Source organism: Procambarus clarkii, unplaced genomic scaffold, assembly GCF_040958095.1.
Source record: "Procambarus clarkii isolate CNS0578487 unplaced genomic scaffold, FALCON_Pclarkii_2.0 HiC_scaffold_118, whole genome shotgun sequence".
Classification (NCBI taxonomy): domain Eukaryota; kingdom Metazoa; phylum Arthropoda; class Malacostraca; order Decapoda; family Cambaridae; genus Procambarus; species Procambarus clarkii.
In genome coordinates, this window is record NW_027189151.1 from 1,238,061 (window position 1) to 1,262,764 (window position 24,704).

The following is a 24,704-nucleotide window of genomic DNA, read 5'->3' on the forward strand; positions in this document are numbered from 1 at the left end:
CTTTTTAACGTTATTCATGTAGTTTGATATTACGAAACTATATTCATTTTTACCAATATTTCGATACTATTTCATGTAGTATCACGATATCTGATTTGGCCTTCAAATCTCAGAATGTCGCATAATATTGCATTTTAAGCAAGTTTTCTTGCATTTTGTTGCGTACGAAAAATCATCGAATTTATCAATATTTTGACGTTTATCCTCTCTTGATCCTCTGCATCACTCTCTTGAGCCTCTGCATCATTCTCTTGAGCCTCTACATCCTTCTTCTAAGCCTCTACATCATTCTCTTGAACCTCTGCATCCCTCACTTGAGCCTCTGCATCCCTCTCTTGAGCCCATGCATCCCTCTCTTGAGCCTCTGCATCCCTCTCTAGTGACTCTGCATCACTCTCTTAAGCCTCTGCATCACTCACGTAATCCTCTGAATCACTCTCTTGAGCCTCTGCATCCCTCTCTTGAACTCCTGCATCCCTCTCATGAGCCTCTGCATCCTTCTATTGAGCCTTCGCATCACTCCCTTAAGCCACTGCATCCCTCTCTTGAGCCTCTGCATCACTCTCAAGAGCCTCTGTATCCCTCTCTTGTGCCTCTGCATCCCTCACTTTAGCCTCTGCATCCCTCTCTCGAGCCTCTGCATCCCTCTCTTAAGCCTCTGCATCACTCTCTTCTGCCTCTGAATCACTCTCTTAAGCCTCTGAATCACTCTCTTGAGCCTTTGCATCACTCTCTTGAGCCTCTGCATCCCTCTCTCAAGCCTCTGCATCACACTTTTAAGCCTCTGCATTACTCTCTTGAGCCTCTGCATCCCTCTCCTAAGCCTCTGCCTCACTCTCTAAAGCCTTTGCATCACTCTTTTGAGCCTCTGCATCACTCTCTTGAGCTTCTGCATCACTCTCTTGATCATCTGCATCACTCTCTTCAGCCTCTGCATACCTCTCTTAAACTCTTCCATCCCTCTAATGAGCTTCTGCATCCCTCACTTGAGCCTCTGCATCCCTCTCTTGAGCCTCTGCATCCCTCTCTTGGGCCTCTGCAACCTTCTCTTGAGCCTCTGCATCCCTCTTTTAAGCATTTGCATTACTCTCTTAAGCCTCTGCATCACTCTCTTAAGCCTCTGAATCACTCTCTGGAGCCTCTGCATCCCGCTTTTGAGCCTCTGCATCCCTCTCTTAAGCCTCTGCATCACACTCTTACGCCTCTGCATCACTCTCTTGAACGTCTGCATCACTCTCTTCAGCCTCTGCATCCCTCTCTCTGGCCTCTGCATACTTCTCTTGAGCCTCTGCATCCCTCTTTTAAGCCCTTGCATCCCTCTCTCAAGCCTCTGCATCACTCTCTTGAGCCTCTGCATCACCATCTTAAGCCTCTGCATTACTCTCGTGAGCCTCTGCATACCTCCCAAGCCTCTGTAGCACTCTCTTCAGCCTCTGTATCACTCTCTTAAGCCTCTGGATCCCTCTCTTGATCATCTGCCTCATTCTCTTAAGCCACTGCATCACTCTCTTGAGCCTCTGCATCCCTCTCTTGAGCCTCTGCACCACTCTCTTCAGCCTCTTCATCCCTCTCTTGAGCCTCTGCAACACTCTCTTCAGCCTCTGCATCACTCTCTTAAGCCTCTGAATCCCTCTCTTGAGGCCTCTGCATAACTCTCTCGAGCCTCTGCATCACTCCCTTGATTCTCTTGATTCTTGATTCTCTTGATTCTCTTGATTCTTGATTCTCCCTTGATTCTTGATTGATTCTTGATTCTCCCTTGATTCTTGATTTATTCTTGATCTCTCTCTTCAGCCTCTGCATCCCTCTCTTGAGCCTCTGCATCACTCTATTGAGCCTCTACATCCCTCTCTTGAGCCTCTGCATCCCTCTCTTAAGCCTCTGCATCACTCTCTTGAGCCTTTGCATCACTCTCATGAGCCTCTGCATCCCTCTCTTAATCCTTTACATCCCTCTCTTGAGCCTCTGCATCCCTCTCTTATGCCTCTGCAACACTCTCTTCATCCTCTGGATCACTCTCTTAAGCCTCTGCATCTCTCTCTTGAGCCTCTGCATCCCTCTCTTAAGCCTCCGCAACAGTCTTTTCAGCCTCTGCATCACTTTCTTAAGCCTCTGCTTCCCTTTCTTGAGCCTTTGCATCACTCTCTTGAAATCCTGCAACCCTCTCATGAGCCTCTGCATCCCTCTCCTGAGCCTTTGCATCACTCTCTTAAGCTTCTGCATCCCTCTCTTGAGCCTCTACGTCACTCTCAAGAGCCTCTGCATCCCTCTCTTGTGACTCTGCATCCCTCACTTGAGCCTCTGCATCCCTCTCTTGAGCCCATGCATCCCTCTCTTGAGCCTCTGCATCCCTCTCTTGTGACTCTGCATCACTCTCTTAAGCCTCTGCATCACTCACGTAATCCTCTGAATCACTCTTTTGAGCCTCTGCATCCCTCTCTTGAACTCCTGCATCCCTCTCATGAGCCTCTGCATCCCTCTATTGAGCCTTCGCATCACTCTCTTAAGCCACTGCATCCCTCTCTTGAGCCTCTGCATCACTCTCAAGAGCCTCTGCATCCCTCTCTTGTGCCTCTGCATCCCTCACTTGAGCCTCTGCATCCCTCTCTCGAGCCTCTGCATCCCTCTCTTAAGCCTCTGCATCACTCTCTTAAGCCTCTGAATCAGTCTCTTAAGCCTCTGAATCACTCTCTTGAGCCTTTGCATCACTCTCTTGAGCCCCTGCATCCCTCTCTAAAGCCTCTGCATCACTGTCTTGAGCCTCTGCATCACACTCTTAAGCCTCTGCATTACTCTCCTGAGCCTCTGTATCCCTCTCCTAAGCCTCTGCATCACTCTCTTGATCCTCTTGATCACTCTCTTCAACCTCTGCATACCTCTCTTGAACTTTTCCATCCCTCTAATGAGGTTCTGCATCCTTCTCTTGAGCCTTTGCATCACTCTCTTAAGCCTCTGCATCCCTCACTTGAGCCTCTGCATCCCTCTCTTGAGCCTCTGCATCCCTCTCTTGGGCCTCTGCAACCTTCTCTTGAGCCTCTGCATCCCTCTTTTAAGCCTTTGCATTACTCTCTCAAGACTCTGCATCATTCTCTTAAGCCTCAGAATCACTCTCTTGAGCCTCTGCATCCCTCTCTTGAGCCTCTGCATCCCTCTCTTAAGCCTCTGCATCACTCTCTTGAACGTCTGCATCACTCTCTTCAGCCTCTGCATCCCTCTCTTGGGCCTCTGCATCCTTCTCTTGAGCATCTGCATCCCTCTTTTAAGCCCTTGCATCCCTCTCTCAAGCCTCTGCATCACTCTCTTGAGCCTCTGCATCACCATCTTAAGCCTCTGCATTACTCTCGTGAGCCTCTGCATCACTCGCTTGAGCCTCTGCATCCCTCCTAAGCCTCTGTAGCACTCTCTTCAGCCTCTGTATCACTCTCTTAAGCCTCTGGATCCCTCTCTTGATCATCTGCCTCACTCTGTTTAGCCTCTGCATCACTCTCTTGAGCCTCTGCAGCCCTCTCTCGAGCCTCTGCAATGCTCTCTTCAGCCTCTTCATCCCTCTCTTGAGCCTCTGCAACAGTCTCTTCAGCCTCTGCATCACTCTCTTAAGCCTCTGAATCCCTCTCTTGAGGCCTCTGCATCACTCCCTTGATTCTCTGCATCACTCTCGTAAGCCTCTGCATCACTCTCTTGATCCTCTGCATCACTCTCTTGAGCCTCTGCATCACTCTCTCTAGTCTCTGCATCACTCTCTTGAGCCTCTGCATCCCTCTCTTAAGCCTCTGCAACACACTTTTCAGCCTCTGCATCACTTTCCAAATCCTCTGCATCCCTTTCTTGAGCCTTTGCATCACTCTCTTGAAATCCTGCATCCCTCTCATGAGCCTCTGCATCCCTCTTCGTAGCCTTTTCATCACTCTCTTACGCCTCTGCATCCCTCTCTTGAGCCTCTGCGTCACTCTCATGAGCCTCTGCATCCCGCTTTTGTGACTCTGCATCCCTCACTTGAGCCTCTGCTTCCCTCTCTTGAGCCCATGCAACCCTCTCTTGAGCCTCTGCATCCCTCGCTTGAGCCTCTGCATCCCTCTCTTGTGACTCTGCATCACTCACGTAATCCTCTGAGTCACTCTCTTGAGCCTCTGCATCCCTCTCTTGAACTCCTGCATCGCTCTCATGAGCCTCTGCATCCTTCTTTTGAGCCTTCGCATCTCTCTCTTTAGCCACTGCATCCCTCTCTTGAGCCTTTGCATCACTCTCTTGAGCCCCTGCATCCCTCTCTTAAGCTTTTGCATCACTCTCTTGAGCCTCTGCATTCCTCTCTTGAGCCTCTGCATCACTCTCTTCAGCCTCTTCATCCCCCTCTTCAGCCTCTGCAACACTCTCTTAAGCCTCTGCATCACTCTCTTAAGCCTCTGAATCTCCATCTTGAGGCCTCTGCACAACTCTCTCGAGTCTCTGCATCACTCTCTTGATTCTCTGCATACCTCTCGTAAGCCTCTGAATCACTCTCTTGAACCTCTGCATCCCACTCTTAAGCCTCTGCATCCCTCACGTAATCCTCTGAATTACTCTCTTGATCCTCTGCATCACTCGCATGATCGTCTGCATCACTCTCATGAGCCTCTGCATCACTCTCTTGAGCCTCTCTATCACTCTCTTGGGGCTCTGTATCAAACTCTTGAGCCTCTGCATCATTCTCTTAAGCCTCTGCATCTCTCTCTTGATTCTCTGCATCCCTCTCTTCAGCCTCTGCAAAACTCTCTTCAGCCTCTGCATCACTCTCTTAAGCCTCTGAATCCCTCTCCTGAGGCCTTTGCACAACTCTCTCTAGTCTCTGCATCACTCTCTTGATCCTCTGCATCACTCTCTTGAGCCTCTGCATCACTCTCATAAGCCTCTGCATCACTCTCGTAAGCCTCTGAATCACGCTCTTGAGCCTCAGTATCACTCTCGTGAGCCCCTGCATCCCTCTCTTGAGCCTCTGCATCACTCGCTTAAGCCTCTGCATCCCTCCCTTGATTCTCTGCATCACTCTCTAGAGCCTCTGCATCATACTCGTGAGCACTCTCTTGAGGAGTTCAAGAGAGAGATGCAAAGGCTCAAGAAAGGGATGCAGAGGCTTACGAAAGTGATGAAGAGGCTCAAAAAAGGATGCAGAGGCTCAAAAAAGGATGCAGAGGCTCAAGAGAGTGATGCAGAGGCTGAAGAGAGTGATGCAGACGTTCATGAGAGTGATGCAGAGGCTCAAGAGAGTGATGCAGAGGCTTAAGAGAGGGATGCAGAGGCTCAAGAGAGGGATGCAGAGGCCCAAGAAAGGGATGCAGAGGCTCAAGAGAGGGATGCAGAGGCTCAAGTGAGGGATGCAGTGGCACAAGAGAGGGATGCAGAGGCTCATGGAAGTGATGCAAAGGCTCAAGAGAGGGATGCAGAGCCTCTGCATCTCTCTCTTCAGCCTCTGCATCCCTCTCTTGAGCCTCTGCATCACTGTATTGAGCCTCTACATCCCTCTCTTGAGCCTCTGCATCCCTCTCTTATGCCTCTGCAACACTCTCTTCAGCCTCTGCATCATTCTCTTAAGCCTCTGCATCTCTCTCTTGAGCCTCTGCATCCCTCTCTTAAGCCTCCGCAACACTCTTTTCAGCCTCTGCATCACTTTTCTAAGCCTCTGCATCCCTTTCTTGAGCCTTTGCATCACTCTCTTGAAATCCTGCATCCCTCTCATGAGCCTCTGCATCCCTCTCCTGAGCCTCTACGTCACTCTCAAGAGCCTCTGCATCCCTCACTTAAGCCTCTGCATCCCTCTCATGAGCCCATGCATCCCTCTCTTGAGCCTCTGCATCCCTCTCTTGTCACTCTGCATCACTCATGTAATCCTCTGAATCACTCTCTTGAGCCTCTGCATCCCTCTCTTGAACTCCTGCATCCCTCTCATGAGCCTCTGCATCCTTCTACTAAGCCTTCGCATCACTCTCTAAAGCCACTGCCTCTCTTGAGCCTCTGCATCACTCTCAAGAGCCTCTGCATCCCTCTCTTGTGCCTCTGCATCCCTCACTTGAGCCTCTGCATCCCTCTCTCGAGCCTCTGCATCCCTCTCTTAAGCCTCTGCATCACTCTCTTAAGCCTCTGAATCACTCTCTTACGCCTCTGCATCACTGTCTTGAGCCTCTGCATTACACTCTTAAGCCTCTGCATTACTCTCTTGAGCCTCTGCATCTCTCTCCTAAGCCTCTACCTCACTCTCTTAAGCCTTTGCATCACTCTCTTGAGCCTCTGCATCACTCTCTTGAGCCTCTGCATCACTCTCTTGATCCTCTGCATCACTCTCTTCAACCTCTGCATACCTCTCTTGAACTCTTCCATCCCTCTAATGAGCTTCTGCATCCTTCTCTTGAGCCTCTGCATCATTCTCTTAAGCCTCAGAATCACTCTCTTGAGCCTCTGCATCCCTCTCTTGAGCCTCTGCATCCCTCCCTTAAGCCTCTGCATCACTCTCTTGAACGTCTGCATCACTCTCTTCAGCCTCTGCATTCCTCTCTTGGGCCTCTGCATCCTTCTCTTGAGCCTCTGCATCCCTCTTTTAAGCCCTTGCATCCCTCTCTCAAGCCTCTGCATCACTCTCTTGAACCTCTGCATCACCATCTTAAGCCTCTGCATTACTCTCGTGAGCCTCTGCATCACTCGCTTGAGCCTATGCATCCCTCCTAAGCCTCTGTAGCACTCTCTTAAGCCTCTGGATCCCTCTCTTGATCATCTGCCTCACTCTCTTAAGCCTCTGCATCACTCGCTTGAGCCTCTGCATCCCTCTCTTGAGCCTCTGCACCACTCTCTTCAGCCTCTTCATCCCTCTCTTGAGCCTCTGCAACACTCTCTTCAGCCTCTGCATCACTCTCTTAAGCCTCTGAATCCCTCTCTTGAGGCCTCTGCATAACTCTCTCGAGCCTCTGCATCACTCCCTTGATTCTCTGCATGGCTCTCGTAAGCCTCTGCATCACTCTCTTGATACTCTGCATCACTCTCTTGAGCCTCTGCATCACTCTCTCTAGTCTCTGCATCACTCTCTTGAGCCTCTGCATCCCTCTCTTAAGCCTCTGCAACACACCTTTCAGCCTCTGCATCACTTTCTTAATCCTCTGCATCCCTTGCTTGAGCCTTTGCATCACTCTCTTGAAATCCTGCATCCCTCTCATGAGCCTCTGCATCCCTCGCCTGAGACTTTGCATCACTCTCTTAAGCCTCTGCATCCCTCTCTTGAGCCTCTGCGTCACTCTCAAGAGCCTCTGCATCCCGCTCTTGTGACTCTGCATCCCTCTCTTGAGCCTCTGCATCCCTCGCTTGAGCCTCTGCATCCCTCTCTTGTGACTCTGCATCACTCACGTAATTCTCTGAATCACTCTCCTGAGCCTCTGCATCCCTGCATCCCTCTCTTAAGCCTCTGCAACACTCTTTTCAGCCTCTGCAGCACTTTCTTAATCCTCTGCATCCCTTTCTTGAGCCTTTGCATCACTCTCTTGAAATCCTGCATCCCTCTCATGAGCCTCTGCATCCCTCTCCTGAGCCTTTGCATCACTCTCTTAAGCCTCTGCATCCCTCTCTTGAGCCTCTGCATCTCTCTCTTCAGCCTCTGCATCCCTCTCTTGATCCTCTGCATCACTCTCTTGAGCCTCTGCATCATTCTCTTGAGCCTCTACATCCTTCTCCTAAGCCTCTACATCATTCTCTTGAGCCACTGCATCACTCTCTTGAGCCCCTGCATCACTCTCTTGAGCCTCTGCATCACTCTCTTAAGCCTCTGCATCTCCCTCTTCAGCCTCTGCATTACTCTCTTGAGCCTCTTCATCCCTCTCCTAAGTCTCTGCCTCACTCTCTTAAGCCTCTGCTTCACTCTATTAATCCTCTGCATCACTCTCTTGAACCTCTGCATCACTCTCTTCAGCCTCTTCATCCCTATCTTGAGCCTCTGAAACACTCCCTTCAGCCTCTGCATCGCTCTCTTAAGCCTCTGAATCCCTCTCTTGAGGCCTCTGCATAACTCTCTCGAGCCTCTGCAACACTCTCTTGATTCTCTGCATCACTCTCGTAAGCCTCTGAATCACTTTCTTGAGCCTCTGCATCCCTCTCTTAAGCATCTGCATCCCTCTCTTAAGCCTCTGCATCACTCTCTTAAGCCTCTGCATCACTCTCTAGAGCCTCTGCATCACTCTCTTCAGCCTCTGCATCCCTCTATTGAGCCTCTGCATCACTCTCTTGTTTCTCTGCATCACTCTCTTGAGCCTCTGCATTACTTTCCTGAGCCTCTGATTCACTCACTAGAGCCTCTGCATCACTCTCTTCAGGCTCTGCATCACTCTCTTAAGCCTCTGCATCACTCTTGTAAGCCTCTGAATCACTCTCTTGAGCCTCTGCATCACTCTCCTGAGCCCCTGCATCCCACTCTTGAGCCTCTGCATCACTCTCTTGAGCCTCTGCATCACCCTTTTAAGCCTCTGCATCCCTCATTTGAGCCTCTGCATCACTTTCTTAAGCCTCTGCATCACTCTCTTAAGCCTTTGCATTACTCTCGTAAGTCTCTGAATCACTCTCTTGAGCGTCTGCATCCCTCTCTTGAGCCTCTGTATCACTCCCAAGAGCCTCTGCATCCCTCTCTTGTGCCTCTTCAACCCTCACTTGAGCCTCTGCATCCTTCTCTTGAACCTCTGCATCACTCTCTTGAACTCCTGCATTCATCTCATGAGCCTTTGCATCCCTCACTTGAGCCTTTGCATCACTCTCTTAAGCCTCAGCATCCCTCTCTTGAGCCTCTGCGTCACTCTCAAGAGCCTCTGCATCCCTCTCTTGTGCCTCTGCTTCCCTCACCTGAGCCGCTGCATCCCTCTCTTGAGCCTCTGCATCCCTCTCTTTAGCCTCTGCATCCCTCTCTTAAGCCCTTCCATCACTCTCTTAAGCCTCTGCATCACTCTCGTAAGCCTCTGAATCACTCTGTTGAGCCTCTACATCACTCTCTTGAGCGCCTCTATCACTCTCTTGAGCCCCTGCATCCCTCTCTTAAGCCTATGCATTACTCTCTTGATCCTCTGCATCCCTCTCTTAAGCCTCTGCATCACTCTCCTCAGCCCCTGCATCATTCTCTTGAGCCTCTGCATCACTCTCTTAAGCCTCTTCATCCCTCTCTTGAGCCCATGCATCCCTCTCATGAGCCTCTGCATCCCTCACTTGAGCCTCTGCATCACACTCTTGAGCCCCTGCATCCCTCTCTCAAGCCTCTGCATCACTCTCTTAAGCCTCTGCATCACTCACGTAATCCTCTGAATCACTCTCTTGAGCCTCTGCATCCCTCTCTTGAACTCCTGCATCCCTCTCATGACCCTCTGCATCCTTCTATTGAGCCTTCGCATTCCTCTTTGAAGCTACTGCTCTTAAGCCTCTGCAGTAGCAGAGGCTTAAGGATCAAGAGGAGTGATGCAGAGGCTTAAGAGAGAAATGCAGAGGCTAAAGAGAGTGATGCAGAGGCTCAAGAGAGTGATGCAGAGGCTCATGAGAGTGATGCAGAGGCTCAAGAGAGGGATGCAGAGGCTTAAGAGAGTGATGCGGAGGCCGAAGAGAATGATTCAGAGGCTTAAGAGAGTGTTGCATAGGCTTAATAGAGAGATGCAGAGCCTCAAGAGAGTGATGTAGAGGCTAAAAAGAGTTATGCAGAGGCTTAAGAGAGTTATGCAGAGGCTTAAGAGAGTGATGCAGAGGCTTAAGAGAGGGATTCAGGGGCTCTAGAAAGGGATGCAGAGGCTAAAGAGAGTGATGCAGAGGCTGAAGAGAGAGATGCAGAGGCTTAAGAGAGTGATGCAGAGGCTCAAGAGAGTAATGGAGAGTCTCAAGAGAATAATGTAGAGGCTTAAGAGATGGATGCAGAGGCTCAAGAGAATGATGCAGAGGCTCAAGAGAGTGATGCAGAGGATGAAGAGAGTAATGCCGAGGCTCAAGGGAATGATTAGAGGCTTACGAGAGGGATGCAGAGGCTCAAGAGAATGATGTTGAGGCTTAAGAGAGGGATGCAGAGGCTCAAGAGAATGATGCAGAGGCTCAAGAGAGTGATGCAGAGGATCAAGAGAGTAATGCAGAGGCTGAAGAGAGAAATGCAGAGGCTAAAGAGAGTAATGCAGAGGCTCAAGAGAAGGATGTAGAGGCTCAAGAGAATGATGCAGAGGCTCAGGAGAGTGATGCAGAGGATCAAGAGAGGGATGCAGAGGTTTAAGAGAGTGATGCAGAGGCTCGAGAGTGTTATGCAGAGGCCTCAAGAAAGGGATTCAGAGGCTCAAGAGAGGGGTGCAGAGGCTCAAGAGAGTGATGCAGAGGCTTAATAGAGGGATGCTAAGGCTCAAGAGAATGATGTAGAGGCTTAAGAGAGTGAGGCAGAGGCTTACGAGAGTGATGCAGAGGCTTACGAGAGTGATGCAGAGGCTAAAGAGAATGATGCAGAGGATTATGAGAGGGATAAAAAGGCTAAAGAGAATGATGCAGAGGCTTAAAAGAGGGATGCAGAGGCTCAAGAGAGTGATGGAGAGGCTCAAGAAAGTGATGCAGAGGCTCAACAGAGTGATTCAGATGCTTACGAGAGTGATGCAGAGGCTTAAGAGAGTGATGCAGAGGCTTAGGAGAGGGATGCAGAGGCTCAAGAGAGGGATGCAGAGGCTCATGAGAGGGATGCAGGGGCTCAAGAGAGGGATGAAGAGGCTAGAGTGAGGGAAGCAGAGGCACAAGAGAGGGATGCAGAAGCTCCTGAGAGTGACGCAGAGGCTCAAGAGAGGGATGCAGAGGCTCAAGAGAGTGATTCAGAGGCTTACGAGAGTAATGCAGAGGCTTAAGAGAGTGATGCAGAGGCTTAAGAAAATGATGTAGAGGCTCAAAAGAGGGATGCAGAGGATTAAAAGGGTGATGCAGAAGCCTCAAGAGAGGGATTCAGAGGCTTAAGAGAGGGGTGCCGAGGCTCAAGAGAGTGATGCAGAGGCTTAAGAGAGGGATGCTGAGGCTCAAGAGAATGATGCAGAGGCTTAGGAGAGTGAGGCAGAGGCTTACGAGAGTGATGCAGAGGCTTAGGAGAGGCTAAAGAGAATGATGCAGAGGATTAAGAGAGGGATGCAGAGGCTAAAGAGAATGGTGAAGAGGCTTAAGAGAGGGATGCAGAGGCTCAAGAGAGTGTAGTAGAGGCTCAGGAAAGTGATGCAGAGGCTCAACAGAGTGATTCAGATGATTACGAGAGTGATGCAGAGGCTTAAGAGAGTGATGAAGAGGCTTAGGAGAGGGATGCAGAGGCTAAAGAGAATGGTGCACAGGCTTAAGAGAGTGATGCAGAGGCTCAAGATAGTGATGGAGAGGCTCAAGAAAGTGATGCAGAGGCTCAACAGAGTGATTCAGAAGCTTACGAGAGTGATGCAGACCATCAAGAGAGTGATGCAGAGACTCATGAGAGTGATGCAGAGGCTTACGAGAGTGATGCAGAGGATCAAGAGAGTAATACAGAGGCTAAAGAGAATGATGCAGAGGCTCAAGAGAGTGATGCAGAAGCTCAAGAGAGTGATGCAGAGGCTCTAAAGAGTGATGCAGAGGTTACAGAGAGTGATGCAGAGGTTTAAGAGAAGGGTGCAGAGGCTCAAGAGAGTTATGCAGAGGCTCATGAGAGTGATGCAGAGGCTCAAGAGAGGGATGCAGAGGCTTAAGAGAGTGATGCGGAGGCCGAAGAGAGTGATGCAAAGGCTTAAGAGAGTGATACAGAGGCTTAAAAAAGTGTTGCATAGGCTTAATAGAGAGATGCAGAGGCTGAAGAGAGTGATGCAGAGGCTAAAAAGAGTTATGCAGAGGCTTTAGAGAGTGATGCAGAGGCTTAAGAGAGTGATGCAAAGGCTTTAGAGAGGGATACAGGGGCTCTAGAGAGGGATGCAGAGGCTAAAGAGAGTGATGCAGAGGCTGAAGAGAGAGATGCAGAGGCTTAAGAGAGTGATGCAGAGGCTCAAGGAAGTGATGCAGAGTCTCAAGAGAATGATGTACAGGTTTAAGAGAGGGATGCAGAGGCTCAAGAGAATGATGCAGAGGCTCACGAGAGTGATGCAGGGGATGAAGAGAGTGATGCCGAGGCTCAAGAGAATGATGTAGAGGCTTAAGAGAGGGATGCAGATGCTCAAGAGAATGATGTAGAGGCGTAAGAGAGGGATGCAGAGCCTCAAGAGAATGATGCAGAGGCTCAAGAGAGTGATGCAGAGGATCAAGAGAGTGATGTAGAGGCTTTAGAGAAGGATGTAGAGGCTCAAGAGAATGATGCAGAGGCTCAAGAGAGTGATGCAGAGGATCAAGAGAGGGATGCAGAGGTTTAAGAGAGTGATGCAGAGGCTCAAGAGAGTGATGCAGAGGCTCATGAGAGTGATGCAAAGGCTCAAGAGAGGGATGCAGAGGCTTAAGAGAGTGATGCGGAGGCCGAAGAGAGTGATGCAGAGGCTTAAGAGAGTGATACAGAGGCTTAAGAGAGTGTTGCATAGGCTTAATAGAGAGATGCAGAGCCTCAAGAGAGTGATGCAGAGGCTAAAAAAAGAGTTATGCAGAGGCTTAAGAGAGTTATGCAGAGGCTTAAGAGAGTGATGCAGAGGCTTAAGAGAGGGATTCAGGGGCTCTAGAAAGGGATGCAGAGGCTAAAGAGAGTGATGCAGAGGCTGAAGAGAGAGATGCAGAGGCTTAAGAGAGTGATGCAGAGGCTCAAGAGAGTGAAGGAGAGGCTCAAGAGAATGATGCAGAGGCTCAAGAGAGTGATGCAGAGGATGAAGAGAGTAATGCCGAGGCTCAAGGGAATGATGTAGAGGCTTAAGAGAGTGATGCAGAGGCTCAAGAGAATGATGCAGAGGCTCAAGAGAGTGATGCAGAGGATCAAGAGAGTAATGCAGAGGCTGAAGAGAGAAATGCAGAGGCTAAAGAGAGTGATGCAGAGGCTCAAGAGAGTGATGCAGGGGCTCAAGAGAATGATGTAGAGGCTTTAGAGAAGGATGTAGAGGCTCAAGAGAATGATGCAGAGGCTCAAGAGAGTGATGCAGAGGATCAAGAGAGGGATGCAGAGGTTTTAGAGAGTGATGCAGAGGCTCAAGAGAGTGATGCAGAGGCTCGAGAGAGTTATGCAGAGGCCTCAAGAGAGGGATTCAGAGGCTCTAGAGAGGGGTGCAGAGGCTCAAGAGAGTGATGCAGAGGCTTAATAGAGGAATGCTAAGGCTCAAGAGAATGATGTAGAGGCTTAAGAGAGTGAGGCAGACGCTTACGAGAGTGATGCAGAGGCTCGAGAGAGTTATGCAGAGGCCTCAAGAGAGGGATTCAGAGGCTCAAGAGAGGGGTGCAGAGGCTCAAGAGAGTGATGCAGAGGCTTAATAGAGGGATGCTAAGGCTCAAGAGAATGATGTAGAGGCTTAAGAGAGTGAGGCAGACGCTTACGAGAGTGATGCAGAGGCTTACGATAGTGATGCAGAGGCTAAAGAGAAAGATGCAGAGGCTTAAGAGAGGGATGCAGAGGCTCAAGAGAGTGATGGAGAGGCTCAAGAAAGTGATGCAGAGGATCAACAGAGTGATTCAGATGCTTACGAGAGTGATGCAGAGGCTTACGAGAGTGATGCAGAGGCTTAGGAGAGGGATGCAGAGGCTCAAGAAAGGGATGCAGAGGCTCATGAGAGGGATGCAGGGGCTCAAGAGAGGGTTGAAGAGGCTAGAGTGAGGGAAGCAGAGGCACAAGAGAGGGATGCAGAGACTCCTGCGAGTGACGCAGAGGCTCAAGAGAGGGATGCAGAGGCTCAAGAGAGTGATTCAGAGGCTTACGAGAGTAATGCAGAGGCTTAAGAGAGTGATGCAGAGGCTTAAGAAAGTGATGTAGAGGCTCAAAAGACGGATGCAGAGGCTTAAAAGGGTGATGAAGAGGCTTGAGAGAGTTATGCAGAAGCCTCAAGAGAGGGATTCAGAGGCTTAAGAGAGGGGGGCAGAGGCTCAAGAGAGTGATGCAGAGGCTTAAGAGAGGGATGCTGAGGCTCAAGAGAATGATGCAGAGGCTTAAGAGAGTGAGGCAGAGGCTTACGAGAGTGATGAAGAGGCTTAGGAGAGTGATGCAGAGGCTAAAGAGAATGATGCAGAGGATTAAGAGAGGGATGCAGAGGCTAAAGAGAATGGTGCAGAGGCTTAAGAGAGGGATGCAGAGGCTCAAGAGAGTGATGGAGAGGCTCAAGAAAGTGATGCAGAGGCTCAACAGAGTGATTCAGATGCTTACGAGAGTGATGCAGAGGCTTAAGAGAGTGATGAAGAGGCTTAGGAGAGGGATGCAGAAGCTCAAGAGAGGGATGCAGAAGGCTGAAGAGAGTGATGCAGACTTTCAAGAGAGTGATGCAGAGGCTCAAGAGAGTGATGCAGAGGCTTAAGAGAGGGATGCAGAGGCTCAAGAGAGGGATGCAGAGGCCCAAGAAAGGGATGCAGAGGCTCAAGAGAGGGATGCAGAGGCTAAAGTGAGGGATGCAGTGGCACAAGAGAGGGATGCAGAGGCTCATGGAAGTGATGCAAAGGCTCAAGAGAGGGATGCAGAGCCTCTGCATCTCTCTCTTCAGCCTCTGCATCCCTCTCTTGAGCCTCTGCATCACTCGTTTGAGCCTCTACATCCCTCTCTTGAGCCTCTGCATCCCTCTCTTATGCCTCTGCAACACTCGTTTGAGCCTCTACATCCCTCTCTTGAGCCTCTGCATCCCTCTCTTATGCCTCTGCAACACTCCCTTCAGCCTCTGCATCACTCTCTTAAGCCTCTGCATCTCTCTCTTGAGCCTCTGCATCCCTCTTTTAAGCCTCCGCAACACTCTTTTCAGCCTCTGCATCACTTTCTTAAGCCTCTGCATCCCTTTCTTGAGCCTTTGCATCACTCTCTTGAAATCCTGCATCCCTCTCATGAGCCTCTGCTTCCCTCTCCTGAGCCTTTGCATCACTCTCTTAAGCCTCTGCATCCCTCTCTTGAGCCTCTACGTCACTCTCAAGAGCCTCTGCATCCCTCTCTTGTGACTCTGCATCCCTCACTTAAGCCTCTGCATCCCTCTCATGAGCCCATGCATCCCTCTCTTGAGCCTCTGCATCCCTCTCTTGTGACTCTGCATCACTCACGTAATCCTCTGAATCACTCTCTAGAGCCTCTGCATCCCTCTCTTGAACTCCTGCATCCCTCTCATGAGCCTCTGCATCCTTCTATTGAGCCTTCGCATCACTCTCTAAAGCCACTGCATCCCTCTCTTGAGCCTCTGCATCACTCTCAAGAGCCTCTGCATCCCTCTCTTGTGCCTCTGCATCCCTCACTTGAGCCTCTGCATCCCTCTCTCCAGCCTCTGCATCCCTCTCTTAAGCCTCTGCATCACTCTCTTAAGCCTCTGAATCACTCTCTTACGCCTCTGCATCACTGTCTTGAGCCTCTGCATTACACTCTTAAGCTTCTGCATTACTCTCTTGAGCCTCTGCATCTCTCTCCTAAGCCTCTGCCTCACTCTCTTAAGCCTTTGCATCACTCTCTTGAGCCTCTGCATCACTCTCTTGAGCCTCTGCATCACTCTCTTGATCCTCTGCATCACTCTCTTCAACCTCTGCATACCTCTCTTGAACTCTTCCATCCCTCTAATGAGCTTCTGCATCCTTCTCTTGAGCCTTTGCATCACTCTCTTAAGCCTCTGCATCCCTCACTTGAGCCTCTGCATCCCTCTCCTGAGCCTCTGCATCCCTCTCTTGGGCCTCTGCAACCTTCTCTTCAGCCTCTGCATCCCTCTTTTAAGCCTTTGCATTACTCTCTTAAGTCTCTGCATCATTCTCTTAAGCCTCAGAATCACTCTCTTGAGCCTCTGCATCCCTCTCTTGAGCCTCTGCATCCCTCTCTTAAGCCTCTGCATCACTCTCTTGAACGTCTGCATCACTCTCTTCAGCCTCTGCATCCCTCTCTTGGGCCTCTGCATCCTTCTCTTGAGCCTCTGCATCCCTCTTTTAAGCCCTTGCATCCCTCTCTCAAGCCTCTGCATCACTCTCTTGAACCTCTGCATCACCATCTTAAGCCTCTGCATTACTCTCGTGAGCCTCTGCATCACTCGCTTGAACCTCTGCATCCCTACTAAGCCTCTGTAGCACTCTCTTAAGCTTCTGGATCCCTCTCTTGATCATCTGCCTCACTCTCTTAAGCCTCTGCATCACTCTCTTGAGCCTCTGCATCCCTCTCTTGAGCCTCTGCACCACTCTCTTCAGCCTCTTCATCCCTCTCTTGAGCCTCTGCAACACTCTCTTCAGCCTCTGCATCACTCTCTGAAGCCTCTGAATCCCTCTCTTGAGGCCTCTGCATAACTCTCTCGAGCCTCTGCATCACTCCCTTGATTCTCTGCATGGCTCTCGTAACCCTCTGCATCACTCTCTTGATCCTCTGCATCACTCTCTTGAGCCTCTGCATCACTCTCTCTAGTCTCTGCATCACTCTCTTGAGCCTCTGCATCCCTCTCTTAAGCCTCTGCAACACACCTTTCAGCCTCTGCATCACTTTCTTAATCCTCTGCATCCCTTGCTTGAGCCTTTGCATCACTCTCTTGAAATCCTGCATCCCTCTCATGAGCCTCTGCATCCCTCTCCTGAGACTTTGCATCACTCTCTTAAGCCTCTGCATCCCTCTCTTGAGCCTCTGCGTCACTCTCAAGAGCCTCTGCATCCCGCTCTTGTGACTCTGCATCCCTCTCTTGAGCCTCTGCATCCCTCGCTTGAGCCTCTGCATCCCTCTCTTGTGACTCTGCATCACTCACGTAATCCTCTGAATCACTCTCCTGAGCCTCTGCATCCCTGCATCCCTCTCTTAAGCCTCTGCAACACACTTTTCAGCCTCTGCAGCACTTTCTTAATCCTCTGCATCCCTTTCTTGAGCCTTTGCATCACTCGCTTGAAATCCTGCATCCCTCTCATGAGCCTCTGCATCCCTCTCCTGAGCCTTTGCATCACTCTCTTAAGCCTCTGCATCCCTCTCTTGAGCCTCTGCGTCACTCTCAAGAGCCTCTGCATCCCGCTCTTGTGACTCTGCATCCCTCACTTGAGCCTCTGCATCCCTCTCTTGAGCCCATGTATCCCTCTCTTGAGCCTGTGCATCTCTCGCTTGAACCTCTGCATCCCTCTCATGTGACTCTGCATCACTCACGTAATCCTCTGAATCACTCTCTTGAGCCTCTGCATTCCTCTCTTGAACTCCTGCATCGCTCTCATGAGCCTCTGCATCCTTCTTTTGAGCCTTCGCATCACTCTCTTTAGCCACTGCATCCCTCTCTTGAGCCTCTGCATCACTCTCAAGAGCCTCTGCATCCCTCTCTTGAGCCTTTGCATCACTCTCTTGAGCCCCTGCATCCCTCTCTCAAGCCTCTGTATCACTCTCTTGAGCCTCTGCATCCCTCTCTTAAGCCTTTTCATTAATCTCTTGAGCCTCTGCATTCCTCTCTTGAGCCTCTGCATCACTCTCTTCAGCCTCTTCATCCCTCTCTTGAGTTACTGCAACACTCTCTTCAGCCTCTGCATCACTCTCGTAAGCCTCTGAATCACTCTCTTGAGCCTCTGCATCCCACTCTTAAGCCTCTGCATCACTCACGTAATCCTCTGAATTACTCTCTTGATCCTCTGCATCACTCTCATGATCGTCTGCATCACTCTCTTGAGCCTATGCATCACTCTCTTGAGCCTCTCTATCACTCTCTTGAGGCTCTGTATCACACTCTTGAGCCTCTGCATCATTCTCTTAAGCCTCTGCATCTCTCTCTTGATTCTCTGCATCACTCTCTTGAGCCTCTGCATCATACTCTTGAGCCTCTGCATCCCTCTCTTAAGCCTCTACATAATTATCTTGAGCCTCTGCTTTACTCTCTTGAGCCTCTGCATCACTCTCTTAAGCGTTTGCGTTTCTCTGTTGAGCCTCTGCATCCCTCTCTTGGGCCTCTGCATCACTCTCAAGAGCTTATTCATCCCTATTTTGGGCCTCTGCATCCCTCACTTGAGCCTCTGAATCCCTCTCTTGAGGCCTTGCACAACTCTCTCGAGCCTCAGCATCACTCACTTGATTCTCTGGATCACTCTCGTAAGCCTCTGAATCACTATCGTGAGCCTCTGCATTCCTCTCTTAAGCCTCTGCATCCCTCTCTTAAGCCTCTGCATCACTCTCTTAAGCCTCTGCATCACTCTCTTCAGCCTCTGCTTCTCTCCCTTGATCCTCTGCATCACTCTCTTGGGCCTCTGCATCACTCTCGTGATCGTCTGCATCACTCTCTGTAGCCTCAGCATCACTCTCTGTAGCCTCTGCATCACTCTCTTGAGCCTCTCTATCACTCTCTTGAGGCTTTGCATCACTCTCTTGAGCCTCTGCATTCCTCTCTTGATTCTCTGCATCACTCTCTTGAGCCTCTGCATCATACCCATGAGCCTCTGCATCCCTCTCTTAAGCCTCTACATCATTCTCTTGAGCCTCTGCTTCACTCTCGTGAGCCTCTGCATCACTCTCGTAAGCCTCTGCCTTTCTGTCTTGAGCCTCTGCATCACTCTCTTGATCCTCTGCACCCCTCTCTGGAGCCTCAGCATCCCTCTCTTGAGACTTTTCCAGCACTCTCTTGAGTCTCTGCATCATTCTCTTGAGCCTCTGCATCCCTCTATTAATCCTCTGCATCACTCTCTTGAGCCTCTGCATCCCTCTCTTGTGCCTCTGCATCACTCTCTTGTGTCTCTGCATCACTCTCTTGAGCCTCTGCATCACTCTCTTGAGCCTCTGCATCACTCTCTTAAACCTCTGCATCCCTCTCTTGATCCTCTGCATCACTCTCTTGAGCCTCTGCATCATTCTCTTGAGCCTCTACATCCTTCTTCTAAGCCTCAACATCATTCTCTTGAGCCTCTGCATCACTCTCTTGAGCCTCTGCATCACTCTCTTGAGCCTCTGCATCACTCTCTTAAGCCTCTGCATCTCTCTCTTCAGCCTCTGCATCCCTCTCTTGATCCTCTGCATCACTCTCTTGAGCCTCTGCATCATTCTCTTGAGCCTCTACATCTTTCTCCTAAGCCTCTACATCATTCTCTTGAGCCACTGCATCACTCTCTTGAGCCCCTGCATCACTCTCTTGAGCCTCTGCATCACTCTCTTAAGCCTCTGCATCTCCCTCTTCAGCCTCTGCATTACTCTCTTGAGCCTCTTCATCCCTCTCCTAAGCCTCTGCCTCACTCTCTTAAGCCTCTGCATCACTCTATTAATCCTCTGCATCACTCTCTTGAACCTCTGCATCACTCTCTTCAGCCTCTTCATCAAGAGGCTGAAGAGAAATCAAGAGAGGGATGCAGAGGTTTAAGAGAGTGATGCAGAGGCTCAAGAGAGTGATGCAGAGGCTCATGAGAGTGATGCAGAGGCTGAAGAGAGGGATGCAGAGGCTTAAGAGAGTGATGCGGAGGCTGAAGAGAGTGATTCAGAGGCTTAAGAGAGTGATACAGAGGCTTAAGAGAGTGTTGCATAGGCTTAATAGAGAGATGCAGAGCCTCAAGAGAGTGATGCAGAGGCTAAAAAGAGTTATGCAGAGGCTTAAGAGAGTTATGCAGAGGCTTAAGAGAGTGATGCAGAGGCTTAAGAGAGGGATTCAGGGGCTCTAGAAAGGGATGCAGAGGCTAAAGAGATTGATGCAGAGGCTGAAGAGAGAGATGCAGAGGCTTAAGAGAGTGATGCAGAGGCTCAAGACAGTAATGGAGAGTCTCAAGAGAATAATGTAGAGGCTTAAGCAATGGATGCAGAGGCTCAAGAGAATGATGCAGAGGCTCAAGAGAGTGATGCAGAGGATGAAGAGAGTAATGCCGAGGCTCAAGGGAATGATGTAGAGGCTTACGAGAGGGATGCAGAGGCTCAAGAGAATGATGTTGAGGCTTAAGAGAGGGATGCAGAGGCTCAAGATAATGATGCAGAGGCTCAAGAGAGTGATGCAGAGGATCAAGAAAGTAATGCAGAGGCTGAAGAGAGAAATGCAGAGGCTAAAGAGAGTGATCACTCTCTTGGTCGTCTGCATCACTCTCTTGAGCCTCTGCATCACTCTCCTGAGCCCCTGCATCCCTCTCTTGTGCCTCTGCATCCCTCGCTTGAGCCTCTGCATCATTCTCTTAAGCCTCTGCATCAATCTATTAAGCCTAAGAGTCACTCTCGTAAGCCTCTGAATCACTCTCTTGAGCCTCTGCATCCCTCTCTTGAACTCTTGCATCCCTCTCATGAGCCTCTACATCCCTCTTTTGAGCCTTTGCATCATTCTCTTGAGCCTCTTCATCACCCTCTAAAGCCTCTGCATTACTCTCTTGAGCCTCTGCATCCCTTTCCTATGCCTCTGCCTCACTCTCTTAAGCCTCTGCATAATTCTCTTGAGCCTCTGCATCACTCTTTTAAGCCTCTGCATCCCTCTCTTGAGCCTCTGCATCACTCTCTTGAACTCCTGCATCCGTCTCATGAGCCTTTGCATCCCTCACTTGAGCCTTTGCTCACTCTCTTAAGCCTCGGCATCCCTCTCTTGAGCCTCTGCGTCACTCTCAAGAGCCTATGCATCCCTCTCTTGTGCCTCTGCTTCCCTCACTTGAGCCGCTGCATCCCTCTCTTGAGCCCCTGCATCCCTCTCTTGAGCCTCTGCATCCCTCTCTTGAACCTCTGCATCCCTCTCTTAAGCCCTTGCATCACTCTCTTAAGCCTCTGCATCACTCTCGTAAGCCTCTGAATCACTCTGTTGAGCCTCTGCATCACTCTCCTGAGCCTCTCCATCACTCTCTTGAGCCTCTGCATCCCTCTCTTAAGCATCTGCATCATTCTCTTCAGCCTCTGCATTCCTCTCTTAAGCCTCTGCATCACTCTCTTTATCCTCTGCATCCCTCTCTTAAGCCTCTGCATCACTCTCTTCAGCCCCTGCATCATTCTCTTGAGCCTCTGCATCCCTCTCATAAGCCTCTACATCATTCTCTTGTGGCTCTGCATCACTCTCTTGAACCTCTGCATCACTTTCTTAAGCCTCTACATCCCTCTCTTGAGCCCATGCATCCCTCTCATGAGCCTCTGCATCACTCACGTAATCTTCTGAATCACTCTCTTGAGCCTCTGCATCCCTCTCTTGAACTCCTGCATCCCTCTCATGAGCCTCTGCATCCTTCTCTTGAGCCTCTGCATCACTCTCAAGAGCATCTGCATCCCTCTCTCGAGCCTCTGCATCCCTCTCTTAAGCCTCTGCATCACTCTCTTAAGCCTCTGCATCATTCTCTTAAGCCTCTGCATCACTCTCTTAAGCCTCTGCATCACTCTCTTAAGCCTCTGAATCACTCTCTTGAGCCTTTGCATCACTCTCTTGAGCCCCTGCATCCCTCTCTCAAGCCTCTGCATCACTCTCTTGAGCCTCTGCATCACCCTCTTAAGCCTCTGCATTACTCTCTTGAGCCCCTGCATCCCTCTCCTAAGCCTCTGCCTCACTCTCTTAAACCTTTGCATCACTCTCTTGAGCCACTGCATCCCTCTCTTGAGCCTCTGCATCACTCTCTTCAGCCTCTTCATCCCTCTGTTGAGCCTCTGCAACACTCTCTTCAGCCTCTGCATCTCTCTCTTAAGCCTCTGAATCCCTCTCTTGAGGCCTCTGCATAACTCTCCCGAATCTCTGCATCACTCTCTTGATTCTCTGCATCACTCTCTTGATTCTCTGCATCACTCTCGTAATCTTCTGAATCACTCTCTTGAGCCTCTGCATCCCTCTCTTAGGCCTCTGCTTCCCTCTCTTGATCCTCTGCATCATTCTCATGATCGTCTGCATCACTCTCTTGAGCCTCTGCATCACTCTCTTGAGCCGCTCTATCACTCTCTTGAGGCTCTGTATCACTCTCTTGAGCCTCTGCATCATTCTCGTAAGCCTCTGCATCCCTCTCTTGATTCTCTGCATCACTCTCTTGAGCCTCTGCATCATACTCATGAGCCTCTGCATCCCTCTCTTAAACCTCTACATGTTCTTGAACCTGTGCTTCACTCTCTTGAGCCTCTGCATCACTCTCTAAGCGTCTGCCTTTCTTTCTTGAGTGTCTACATGATTCTCTTGAGGTTCTGCATCCCTCTCTAAAGCCCCAGCATCACTCTCTATAGCCTCTACATCCCTCTATTAATCCCCTGCATCACTCTCTTGAGCCTCTGCATCACTTTCTTGAGCCTTTGCATCACTCTCTTAATCCTCTGCATCCCTCTCTTTTGCCTCTGCATCACTCTCAAGAGCCTCTGCATCCTTCTCTTGTGCCTCTGCATCAAACACTTGAGCTTCTGCATCCCTCACTTGAACCTCTGCATCACTTGCTTGAGCCTCTGCATCACACTCTTCAGCCTCTACATCACTCTCTTGAGCCTCTGCATCCTTATTTGAGCCTCTGCATCTCTTTCTTAAGCCTCTGCATCCCTTTCTTGAGCCTCTGCATCCCTCTCTTGAGCCACTGCATCACTCTCTTTAGACTCTGCATCACTCTGCATCATACTCTTGAGCACTCTCTTAAAGAGTTCAAGAGAGTAATGCAAAGGCTCAAGAAAGGGATGCAGAGGCTTAAGAAAGAGATGCAGAGGCTCAAAAAAGGATGCAGAGGCTCAAGAGAGTGATGTAGAGGCTGAAGAGTGTGATGCAGACGATCAAGAGAGTGATTCTCTGCATCACTCTCTTGATTCTCTGCATCACTCTCGAAATCTTCTGAGTCACTCTCTTGAGCCTCTGCATCCCTCTCTTAGGCCTCTACTTCCCTCTCTTGATCCTCTGCATCATTCTCATGATCGTCTGCATCACTCTCTTGAGCCTCTGCATCCCTCTCTTTTGATTCTCTGCAACACTCTCTTGAGCCTCTGCATATGCAATAAAAACAGAACTTCTCCCCTTTTCAATATCATACTCAGTATTTTAACGAGAAACAAATAGATGATTGAAAATGAAGTATTTAAGGTTATTTTCTAAACAATTATGTGTTTGCATCATTTGTATCGTATATATAATGAATTAATAACAATAAACTGAAAATTCACAAAAACGTGGAAAAACGGCAAAATATTGCCTAATTCGATGATATTTTGTTTATATCACATAAAGGAAAAGGGGATGATAAACGTCAAAATATTGCTGAATTCGATGATTTTTAGTACATAACAAAATGCAAGAAAACTTGCTTAAATTGCAATATTATGCGAAAATCAGAGATTTGAAGGCCAAATTACATACCGTGATACAACATGAAATAGTATCGAAATATTGGTAAAAATGAATATATTTACGTAATATCAAACTACATGAAAAACGTGAAAGAAGTCATTATTATACCAAATTAGAGAATTTTAACTTCGAATCGTAGAGCGACGTTTCGTATTTTTTAGACCCTAGAAAAGAGGTATAAAGATGTTGCTTCTAATACAAATGATAAAAATCAATGTGTTTTCATTAAAATTAACTAAAATGTTCCTGATTTTCAGTTTATATTACCGATGAAAGATGTACACGTAAAACCGTTCTAATCCAGCTGGAACGTCGATATATGCAATAAAAACAGAACTTCTCCCCTTTTCAATATCTTAATCAGTATTTTAACGAGAAACAAATAGATGATTGAAAATTAGGTATTTAAGGTTATTTTCTGATCAATTATGTGTTTGCATCATTTTTATCGTATATTTAATGAATTAATAAAAATAAACTGAAAATTCTCAAAAACGTGGAAAAACGCATAAATATTGCCTAATTCGATGATATTTTATTTATATCACATAAAGGAAAAGGGAATGATAAACGTCAAGATATTGCTGAATTCGATGATTTTTACGGAATATTTACGGAAAAAAATGCAAGAAAACTTGGTTAAAATGCAATATTATGCGAAAATCTGAGATTTGAAGGCCAAATCACATATCGTGATACTACATGAAATAGTATCGAAATATTGGTAAAAATGAATATATTTACGTAAAATCACACTACATAAATAACGTGAAAAAAGTCAAGTCACATCCAAATCACATATCGTGAGAAAACATGAAGTAGAATCGAAATATTGGGAAAAACGAATATATTTACGTAAAATCACACTACATGAATAACGTGAAAAAAGTCACTATATTACCATATTTGAGGATTTTAACTTCAAATCATAGAGCGAGGTTTCGTATTATTTAGATCCAAGAAAAGACATATGACAATGTTGTTTCCAATACAAATGATAAAATTCAATGTGTTTTCATTAGAATAAACTAAAATGTTCCTGATTTTCCGTTTATATTACCGATGAAAAATGTTCACGTAAAACCGCTCTAATCCGGCTGAAACGTCGATATAAGCAATTAAACAGAACTTCTCCCCCTTTTCAATATCTTACTCAGTATTTTAACCAGAAACAAATAGTTGATTGAAAATGAAGTGTTTAAGGTTAATTTCTAATCAAATATGTGTTTGCATCATTTTTATCGTATATTTAATGAATTAATAACAATGAGCTGAAAATTTACAAAAACGTGAAAAAACCGCAAAATATTGCCTAATTCCATGATATTTTGTTTATATCACATAACGGAAAAGGGGATGATAAACGTCAAAATATTGCTGAATTCGATGATTTTTAATCATCGAGAGTGATGAATCAAGAGAGTGATGCAGCGACTCGGGAGAGTTATGCAGAGGCCTCAA